We start from the raw sequence: 11848 nt of genomic DNA, 5'->3' as shown, positions 1-11848 counted from the left end.
TCAATCGAACCACTCATAACTGATTATGCATCCTCACATACCAAGGTTCGTGCCTTAATTAAGCATAAGGTTATAGTTACATTCAATTCTAGGTTTTGAATTTGATATTGGAGACTAAATTAGTTAAGGTCACGTCAGTTTTTGGCAGGGTTCATATCACAAAATTTGGGGGGATTTGGAGTTGATTTACTATGCAAACTAAACTACTTTAAAGAAGTTGAAATATGATACGAAATATGGTTAAGGAATCATTCTCCACCACTAAACATTCATTTTTAGGCCAATTGATTTACCTTTACTTTTATATTATTTTATTTCTTCCCTTAATTTACATTTATTTATTCAATCTTTGTCTTAATTTTTATTATTTGTTATGGTAGGCTCATATTTTAGAATATTTAAGTAAGAAAAGCTTAAAGAAGAAATTAATTAAAAATTTAAGGAAAGTAATGAGAGTTAAAACGGAAAAAAAAATCGAAGAAGCCAAGTCTTAATTGTGGCAATCATGTGAAGAGGAGAAGAATTAGCTTTGGAAATTATTTAATTTTATTAATAAGGCAAATAACATGAAGGATAAAAGAAAAGAAGAAAAAGGTAATGAATTTGAAATTCTAAGTCATTCACGTGATGGGCATTTTAGCCAAATCGTTATTGGCTTACCAATTATAAAGGGCAGCCAACATTAATATATAAAGGGGCATGAGTGGAAGCCGAAGGAAGGCATAGAAGAGAATAAGACGAAAAAGAAAAGCAGCAACTACATGCAATAAACTGAGAGCAGAAATTTGGAGAAGCCGATTACAAAGATTGGAGAGAGACAACTTCTCGAGTTTATTTTTTCTCTTTCTTTTCCAATTATCTCACTTGAATGTTCCCTACCAAATTTATGGAATCTCTTTATATTTCTATGAAATAATTTATTTTACTAAGACTATGATGTAGCTAAACTATGAAGTTTTAATTCTATAAATTTGTGTTATTTTTAATTAATTATTCTATGATTGAGTGTTCATTATTGTGCTTAATACTTTTAAATATCTGGCCAATATTTGAATAATTTCAAGATAGATAACGAGACCGATATAAGATTTATTTGTTTTTGCCCAGTATAAAGAGATTCCGTAAATTTGAACGAAAGACAAAGATGCGCCAACGTGATTCGTGTAGTTTATCTGAGAATTTTCATATAACTCAATGAATCTTTGTATTTTTTTTTTTTTACAAACATATAGTGAGTTAATATGTGAGGGTATTTATGATATTACTTGAGGGAGGATTTGGGATATTCGTTGTCAACATGGGTAATAATTTTTATTAAATTGGAATAGTTATGGTGAAATAGGATGTCCTAGTGTCTTAATCTCTTGGTAATTTCATAATCGTTTGCATTCTTATTTAATTTTTAGTTGCTTGTTTTATTTTAATTTTTAATATAAATTCTCTTAATCGATTATTCAAATGAATTAGGGTTTTAAAATAATTTGGGTAGTTGATAGGATATACAATCTCTATGGGATGATACTCTATATTATATTACTTGTGTCGACTAGTACACCCACTAATTTACACAAAAGGCTTTTAGCACCGTTGCCGGGGATTATTTAGATTAGTGTTAATACCAACTTGCCTTAGTTTCATTTGAATTTTATTTCTATTGTTTTTATTTTTGTTTTCTTGTTTAATCTTATGAAACATTCAATAAGTTTTGATTTATTGTCTTTTGATCCAGAGATTAAATGTACATGTAGAAGGCTCAGCAGAGGAAGGAGAAAAGCTTTACACGACCAACAATTAATCATGATTGATAAAGCAGTACAAGAAAAGGGAGATGCAAGACTTACACGAGATTATTTTTACAGTTAATGGTACCCGCTCAAGCATTACACAGCCTGCAGTTCAAGACAATAATTTTGGGACTAAATAAGCTATAATACAGATGATTCAGACGTCAGTACAATTTACTGTGATGCCAAATGATGGTCTCTATGCTCATATTGTAAATTTCTTGGAAATTCGTGACACATTTGAATAAAGTCTTAGACAATGCTATCATGCTAAGTATTTTTCCATTCTCACTGAGGGATAAAGCAAAGAATGGTTGAACTCACTTCCTCCTGGGATAATTACTACATGGGATGGATTAGCACCGAAGTTTTTATCAAAGTTCTATCCTCCAACAAAAATAGCCAAGTTGAGGAATGAAATCACAATCTTTGTTCAGTTCGAGTTGAGGTCGTCATATGAAGCATGGTAGAGATACAAAGACCTACTAAGAAAATGCCCACGTCATGGTCTACCAGTTTAGCTTCAGGTACAGACTTTTTACAATGGTTTGAGATCTACTACTAGAACAATGATTAATGTTGTAACAAGAGGAACATTGATGGGAAATACACTAAAATTAACTTATGAATTATAAGAGAAGTTGGCATCTAATAATTATCAATGGTCTTTACAACGATTAATACCAAACAAAGCTGCAAGAAACTATAATGTTGATGTTATCATTGCTCTATCTGCATAGATGACTACTTTATCTAATAAACTAGGACTCCTGAATACTAATGCTATTTAAACACAAGTGTGTGAGTTTTATGGAGGGAATTATGCTAGAGGGAATAGTGCTAGTGTTCATTGCCAAGCTGGGAGTCCTTTTGCATCAACATCTGCTAAACAAGCTCATTATATGTCAAACTTCTAAAGACAATAAAATAACTTGTATTCTAGTACCTACGATCCTGGCTGGAGAAACCACTTGAATTTCTCATGGAAGAACACTTAAAATACATTGAATCCACCCCTAGGGTTCCAACCATGAGAAAAGAAATCAAATTTGGAAGATGCTCTTACTTAGCTTAAAACAAGTGCGTCTTAATTCATGACCAAAATAGAGACAACTTTTCAAAATCAACCTGCATCAATCCAAAATCTTGAGAGACAAGTGGGTCAAATTGTAAACTTACTATCCAATAGACCATAAGACTTTAAGGAACAAACGAGTGCAATTATGCTTCGAAGTGGTAAACAACTTAAAGAACTATAAAAAGAAATAAAAGAAACTAAAGAAGATGACATGGAGAAATTTAAGGACAATAGTAGAACATTTGAGACAGTAAACTTAGAAATTCCATAGTCAAAACAATCAGCACCAATCAGGTCTATGTCCCTCCAATCTTATTTCCTCAACGTCTGCCAAAAAAAATTAAATAAGTAATTATCTTAAGTACTAATGAACTTATTCTTTTTTTGCCTAGTGTTATTATTTCTCTTTTATATTTGAAGACATATTTCTCGAAGAGATACGTAATGGTTTACTACCAATAAAAGGAGTTAAGCATCAAATTGACTTCATACCCAAAGCATAAAATCCAAATAGGCCAGCCTATAAAAGCAATCCTAAGGAGACAAAAGAACTTCGAAGGTAGATAAGCTTATAAAGAAGGTGTATGTACATCAAAGCATGAGTCCTTGTGGGGTTCTAGTGTTGCTTGTTCCTAAAAAGGATGGGTGATGGAGGATGTGTGTTGATTGTCGTGCCATCAACAATAGCACTATAAAGTATAGATATCTCATTCCTAGATTAGATGATATGCTTGATGAATTATATGGTTCTTGTGTTTTTTTTTCCTAAAATTGATCTTAAGAGTGGATGTCATCAATTAGGATCAGAGAAGGTGATAAACAGAAAACTGTATTTAAAACAAAATATGGCTTATATGAGTGTTTATTTATGTTGTTTGGATTAACTAATGCACTTAGTACTTTCATGAGATTAATGATCCATGTTTTGTATGCTTTTATTCATAATTGTGGTTGTATAATTTGATGATTTACTAATTTCTAGAAAAAAACTTAGATGAACATGTTAAACATTTAAATCTTGTTTTAGATGTTTCAAGAAAAGAAAAGTTGTTTTCTAACCTTAAAAAGAGTACCTTTTGCACGGATAAGCTTGTATTTCTCACTTTGTTTGTTAGTGCTAAAGGAATTGACGTAGATGAAGAAAAGATAAAAAGAATTCAAGATTGGCCAAAGCTTATAAGTGTGGGTAATGTTAGAAAATTTTATGGATTAGCTAGCATTTACAGAAGATATGTGAAAGATTTTAGTAGCTTAATTGCACCTTTGATTGAAGTAATTAAAAAGAATGTGGGTTTTAAGTGGGGGGGAGAATAAGAAAAGGAACTTAATTTGATTAAATAGAAATTAACTAATGCACCTTTGCTTACTTTACCTAACTTTGCTAAAACTTTTGAAATTAGTGCGATGTTTCGGGAATGAGTATTGGAGCTATTCTAATGAATGAAGGACGTCCCCTTGCATATTTTAGTGAAAAGCTAAGTGGAGCAGCTTTAAATTACCCTACATATGACAAAGAAACGTATGAATTAATTAGGACTTTAGAAACTTGACAGCTTTATCCTTGGCCAAAGGAGTTTGCAATTCATACGGATCATGAGCCCTTGAAGCATTTAAAGGGTCAACAAAAGCCATGCCAAGTGAGTAGAGTTCATTGAAACTTTTCCCTAACTGATCAAGTACAAGAACCGTAAGGAAAACATTTTGGCTAATGCATTATCTCAAAGGTACACCTTACTTTCTACCTTAGATCCAAAAATATTAGGTTTTGAGTACATTAAATATTTGTATGTTGGTGATTCTGATTTTGGTAATGTATTTAATGCATATAAGAAAGTGGCAATTGGAAAATTCTTTGGGCATAATAGTTTTTTATTTAAGGAAAAATAAGTTATGCGTGCCTGAATATTCATTGCGTCACCTACTCGTTAGAGAAGCTTATTGGAGTGGTTTGATGGGGCATTTTGGTATATCTATAACTTTAGGTGTTTTGCACAAACATTTATTTTGGCCTCATATGAAACGTGATGTAGAAAGGATTTATGATAAGTGTGTTACTTATAGCCAAGCTAAGTATGGAGTTAAACATCGTGGTTTGTATACTCCTTTGCTTATATCTAATGAACCTTAGACTGACATATATATGAATTTTGTGCTAGGTTTACCTAGGTCAAAAAGGGGTAGTACATTTTATTCCATGTCAAAACTGAAGATGCTTCACATATTGCTAACTTGTTTTTCAAGGAGATTGTGAGATTGCATGACATGCTTAAAAGTATTGTTTCAATAGAGATGCTAAGTTTTTTAAGTTTTTTTTTGGAAAACTTTATGGGTAAGTTAAGAACTAAACTTTTGTTTTCTACTTTTTGTCATCCACAAATTAATGGGCAAACTGAAGCATTTAACAAGACTTTATCTACTTTGTTGCATGCTATAATACAAAAAAAAAAAAAACTTGAAAACATGGGAAGAATGTTTGCCACATATAGAGTGTGCATATAATAGGAGTGTGCTTCAGCAAATAAACTTTCACCTTTTGAAATTGTGTATGGTTGTAATCCATTAACTCCTTTGGACATAACCCCTTTACCTATGGATAAGCAAATTAATTTAGATGGAAAGAAGAAAGATGACTTTGTTATGCAAATCCATAAAAATGTAAGGCAAAGCATTGAGAATATAACAGAACGATATGCTAACCAAGTTAATAAAGAGCACAAGAAAGTTGTACTTGAGCAAGAGATTGGTTTGATTGCATATGAGGAAGAAATGGTTTCCTATTCAAAGGGCAAGAATCAAGAAAATGAAGGAAATATTAAATGGATTAATTGAGTACATCTCAAATTCATGCTTTGTCCAAGACACTAATCTGCCTAAATTAAAAATTCAAGATAGTTAATGTTTAGTCAATATTATTCATACTTCTAAATTTGATTTGAAGTGACTTGCATGAAGAACAAACAAGGCCTTATCAAATTAGGAAGAGAAATCATGCAAAATCTCATTCGCTAATTTATTTTGGAAACAAAATCTTTTTTTTTTCACTTTAGGATCAGCAAGATCTTTCATTTCCTTTCGGGATCTTTTATTTCCATTTTACCTTAAGTTATATTTAGCAATAAGGAAAACCTTATTCCATTAGTAAAATTCAACTATATAAACCCATGTAACCTTATTGGAATTTTAAATCAAAATTTATAATAATAGTGAGAGTTTTTCTCTTTGGTTCTTAAAAGAATTTTCAGACTTATCAAGATTTCATCTTGTGGCTTTTTTTTCTTGACTATCACTCACAATATTCTTTTCTTTCTTGATTGTGGTGTCAACCTCAAATTTCTTATACCATTGGTTCTTAGCTTTATAGGTAAAGGGCAAAGATCTTTATTTTATGATTATTTGAATATGAATTAGAACAATCCTTGGCAAAATAACCTCATTGAGTGTACGGTCTCATTGATCCTTGTGAGTTTCACATCATATGTGAACTAGATTCAACTTTATCTATTTTGTTATTCACCTCATCAAACTTCAATTCCAAGCATTCAAATTTTTGTTCTATGGACTTAGAGAAGAGTCTAGTCTTTCTTTTCTTGAGCACCATCATAAATAGACTTATTTTTGTCTCGAGCGTATCTAATAACATGCAAAACAAAGTTAGAAAACCTAACAAATACTCCTTAATTTCTCTTTTACTTCTTGTTTTAACTTAAATTATCTCAATTAAAATTAACTTGCAACAATGTAAACTCAGGAAATCGAATCAATAACAAAGAAAGAAAAAAAAGAATACAAATCTTGATGCAATAAGGATTTCCCTTAGTTTTAAATCAAAATACAGTAAATAGGAATAGGCGAAACTTGAACACCAAGCTATCTTTTTAAATTAAATTGATTTTTGGAATTTTTACTTTTTAGGATTTTTTTTTTTAGTCTTGAATGAGAAACAATAGAACTTGAAGGATTAAGCAAAAGTTGGGGAAAAGTATAACTAAAGAAGGTAGGTTTATGGATTCAGATAAAAATTTAGAAACAAGAAATAAAAAGTATAAAAAATTAGAGGAACAAAATAAATTTAGTATAGGTCAAACCTCATTTAGAACTTAAGCTTTGATACAAATTGATATAAATCTCACAATAACAAGTGAGACCTTGCAGTCAATAAGGTTTCTTTCCCAAGGTTCATTTTAATTCATATTCAAGCAATAACCTTTATCTATAAAGATAAGAATCAACGGTATAAGAAATCTAGAGTTTACGCCACACTCAAGAAAGAAGAGAAAGATTGTGAGTGATCAGTCAAGAAAAAATGCCACATGATCAAATCTTGATAAGTACTGGAAGTTCTTTGAAGAACCAAATAGAAAGCTCTAACTATTATTATAAATTTAGATTTAGAATTCCCAATAGGGTGTCATGGGTTTATATAATTGACTTTTACTAATGGAATAAATTTTCCTTATTGCTAATTATAACTTGACGTAATATGATCCTCAAGTTAAAAGGAAATAAAAGATCTTGTTTTCAAAATAGATTAGGAAACAAAGGTTGTACTTGATTTTCTTTTTAATTTGATAAGGCCTTGTTCATTTTTCATGGAGGTCACTCTAAATCAGATTTAGAATCTTGAATAATATTGACAAGTATCGACTATCACAAATACTCAATTCAGGCAATTAGTGTCTTGAACAAAGCAGGAATTTGAGTGTGCTTAATTAATCCATTAATGCTTCCTTCATTTTCTCTATTCTTGCACTTGTCATTGGACCTACATGGATGTTCAATGGATCTCGCGAAGCTTTAGCAACTTGGTTCTCATCAAATGCTTCCTTTGTTTTCTTGGTTCTTACCCTTATTACTGGACTTCCATGGATGTTCAATGGATCTTGTGACGCTTTAGCAACCTAGTTCTCATCATTAGCCACCTAAACAAACAAAATAGCAATTCTTGACATTAAGTCAGTGAAATATAAAATTCTCTTAAGAAAAATAAAGAAATTCTAAAACTTTATTAACCAAATATCTATATCTATCATTTTGAAATCAACCTTAACCAATAAAAAGATTACTCAAACATTTCTTAATTATTAAATATCAAATCCAAAAAAAGAAAATAATAGAAGACGAGAAAAAAATGCATATTGGCTAGATTATAGTTATGGCAACCAAGTGTTATGTCCAATTTGCCTACTTCTATATTCCTTGCAATCTTCTCTTTTTTAAATTGATGCCTCATATTTTACCTCTTCTTAGGTGTCTATAATCTTATGAGAATAGGATTTTGAAAAAAGCAAATAAGCCATGTGGTAGAATAGCTTCAAAAATCTATTTTTGTAAGCCCAATTAGGAAATTCGACTAGCCCTTCAAGAGTCAATCTTTTTAGCCTAAATCTGATCGCAATCTTAGCACTTCTAATATAGCTTAATAATGTAAATAGAGACAAAAAAATCCATCCAAAAAGCACTCAAAATTCATGAAATTGTATTTTGGATATTCTTCACACTAATTTCGCTGTTTTTTTGCTCATCTTTATTTCTTTGCCTCAATAACTCCTACAAAACATAAAAGACTAGTAAAGAGTCCAAATGTTCTTGAAACAAAAAATCAAATAATTGCAATGAAAGTAATGAAAACTAATGTGAAATTAAGCACTTATCAAATTCTCCCACAATTGTCTTTAGCTAGTCCTTCAGTAAAACTAAGCTAAAAAAAATAAACAAAAATAAAATCTTAGCTAAACCACTTTCGCAAGTGAATACGATTGCATTTAGAATATATGACAAGCTTTTAAATCCCTAGGTGTCCTAGTGGACAAGACAGTCTCATGAAGGTTTCCATTAATGATACCCATAAACATCAATAATGATAAACTAAAAACAATAAGCAAAACAATTGAAGGCACTTTAAAATTTCACACAATTTAGGTCAAATTTCATGAAGTCAGCCTCGAAGAATACATATTAATATACAACTCAAAGAAAAGCTCAAATACTAGCAAAGTATTAACTCCCATTCAAGAATCAACCTAATGTCACATTAAACTCATATAGGGTGTATGTTAATCAATTCAATCAAAATCTCTTCATGAAGTAGTCAATGTCAACAGCCTTTGCCATTAATGAGAATAAGAGTAGATCAAATTAACCTTATCATCTTGATCTCAAGATTTATTTTTTAATGACACGTGCATAGATACGCATTTTTATTTTGACTTCCATTTTTTTTCAGCATGTGCAGTTTTTCATTTTTTTTGTTTCTTTTTTGTTCTTTTTCTTATTCTATAATTAATCTCTTAAGGTAGTCTTCTTATCATTATAAATTATCCTTTGCATATTGATGGTACAAAGGCCCAAATTACTCATGGATAGTTTCACTTCAAAGTGTAATAGGTAGATAATTCTAATTACGTTGCTTGTATAAATTGAGTAATATAAAAGAGATAAGAATCAAGACAAAATAGTCATTTACTCAATCTCAACTCTCAACTCAAGTTGTATTAATATCAAATCTTAAATTAAAATAAAGAAAACATTGACATTTGCGCTCAAGGTACTACCGAATCACAATGTAAGTGAAAAATGAAATCAACATTTGAATCCAGTATAAACAAAGACAATATTCATCCTTTTGTAAGAGCTATATTCATTATGAGTGGGTAGCAACATTGACATTTGCGCTCAAGGTACTAACAAATCACAATGTAAGTGAAAAATGAAATCAACATTTGAATTCGGTATAAACAAAGACAATATTCATCCCTTTGTAAGAGCTATATTCATTATGAGTGGGTAACATCCATCGGTTCGGTCCTGGTCCAAACTGAACCAAACTAAAACTAACTGATTCCTTAGAAATAGAACCAAACTAAATTGAATCAAAATATTCCGTTTCGGTTATAAAATTTGATTTGGTTTAGTTGGACATCACAGTTATATTAATTTTTTTGTTTTCACCTAATTTTACTAGCTTTGACAATTTTCATCTAATTAACTAGTATGTACACATACTAACACTAGAGATAAATAAATAAAATCCTCAATTTAAAACAAAATAATAAGGGTAACAGTACGCAATAAAGCCACAATTTACAAACATGCATAATTTTAAAATGTATTAAAATTATAAAGGGAAAATATCCACCGTCCACCCGTTTTTTACACCTTTTTCAAAAATACACAATTCCTTCATTTTTTGGCTGGAATCCACCTAAAGTTAAATTTTGTTTCACTTTTCCACTTCCGTTTGGAATCCGTTAAGAAAACTAACGGAAACTTAAAAAAATGACCATTTTACCCCCAAAACGAAAATTACAATTTCACCCTAAAAAATGCCAAAAATAATAAGATTTAATGATGAATATCATTATTGGTACGTTAATGAAGTATAAAAAAATCTTAACTACTAGAGATTAAAACTCAATGAATAATAAAACTCTACTTATCTTAAATTTAATTGATGGTTTGCGAGATTGGGCTATTTTTAATACTACTATTATAATTTAGCATTCTAATTACAGACATATTTTAAAAAAAAATCTGCATTTGATGTTTGTGGAATTAATTTCTTTATTGACTGATGGGAAAAATAATTAGATTTAATCTGATTATTTTTGGTAATTTTTAAGGTGAAATTGTAATTTTTGTTTTGGGGGTAAAATGGTCATTTTTTTAATTTTCCGTTAGTTTTCTTAACGGATTTCAAACGGAAGTGGAAAAGTGAAACAAAATGTAACTTTAGGTGGATTCCAGCAAAAAAATGAAAGAATTGTGTATTTTTGAAAAAGGTGTCAAAAACGGGTGGACGGTGGATATTTTCCCAATTATAAATCCATGATAACAAAAACAAAAACAAAAGTCTGCAATATCATATTACCATTGATATTGCTTAAACATTTGACAAAACTCCATAATAACACACAAGCCACAACTATATCCACCATCCATGTTACCTATATCAAAGTGAACCAAGCACCCAACAATTAAACTAAATAAAATAAAGTGACATTTAATAACTAACAAGTGGATGTATATTAATTTTATTACCTAAATTTTATTATAATGAATAGAAGTTTTCATGTTGAAATACCAAGTTGGTCGGCCATTGTTGATTTTTGAAGTTCTAGACGCTAAAAAATTGAACAAATTGAATAAGGTTCATATAACTTAAAAAATAAACTTAAATTAAAACTTTACAAAACATACCATCTACAAGTTGATCCATAAGGGCACATTTGGCACCCCTCATAATGTTGTATTGGGACTTAGTATTGCATTAAATTAATTATATACCATGTTTGGCTTTTGTTAGATATTGTATCAGACGAAATTAAAATGCAGTAATGCCAACATTAAGTAAAACCAAGAGGGTGTTGGGTTTATGCAGGTTTATTACTATCTAAAAAATAAAAATTCGAAGAACTCATCTACCATCGATCATTGCCAATCTCTCCACTTGCAAAAACTTTAATTGCTGATTTCTCCACCAACAAAAACTCTCGATGCTGATCTCTCCAACAATAAATATGTCTGGCCAACTTTGCTCTATCACCACCACTATAGGTGCCAACTGGCTTTGCCACGAGACACCCTAGCTCAACCACCACTGTGGTGTCTAACACTACAACTCATCAACCATTGCTGTCATTCCTTTTCTTCACCACCTGAATCTTCAAGCTGTAGGTTTTATTCTCAATTTATTTTTGAATTAGGCTTGTAAATTAGAGTTTAATTGAATTGATTGGTCGTGATGTTTTTTCAATCTATAATCTGTGTTGCATCAAGATTAGAATTAATAATTTTCATATTTTGTTTATTATTTTCCAGTCTATTATTACTATGAAGTAGATGTTGTTTAAACTGTGAGAATTTGTTTAAGTCTTCATGTTGCTTTCGGACCATGGCGCTCTCTTTGCTTATGAACTAGATGTCTTAAGTGATGATGTCTTGATCATTTTACTTTATCCAGTCTTCAAACTTCTCTAAGAGAGTGATC

At 30.5% G+C, this 11848-nt stretch overlaps 1 non-coding gene across 1 annotated transcript; it reads right to left on the bottom strand.

Moving 5' to 3' along the window:
• Nucleotides 1–2188: 2188 nt before the first annotated feature.
• Nucleotides 2189–2295, bottom strand: LOC127899524 (small nucleolar RNA R71). The gene has a single exon (XR_008051401.1). It is a non-coding gene; the product is annotated as a small nucleolar RNA R71 (small nucleolar RNA).
• Between the last annotated feature and the right edge of the window lie 9553 nt (nucleotides 2296–11848).

This window comes from Citrus sinensis, chromosome 8 (assembly GCF_022201045.2).
Source record: "Citrus sinensis cultivar Valencia sweet orange chromosome 8, DVS_A1.0, whole genome shotgun sequence".
Lineage (NCBI taxonomy): Eukaryota > Viridiplantae > Streptophyta > Magnoliopsida > Sapindales > Rutaceae > Citrus > Citrus sinensis.
Note: the sequence above shows the minus strand (reverse complement) of the source record. Positions and strands in the feature narration are given on the sequence as shown.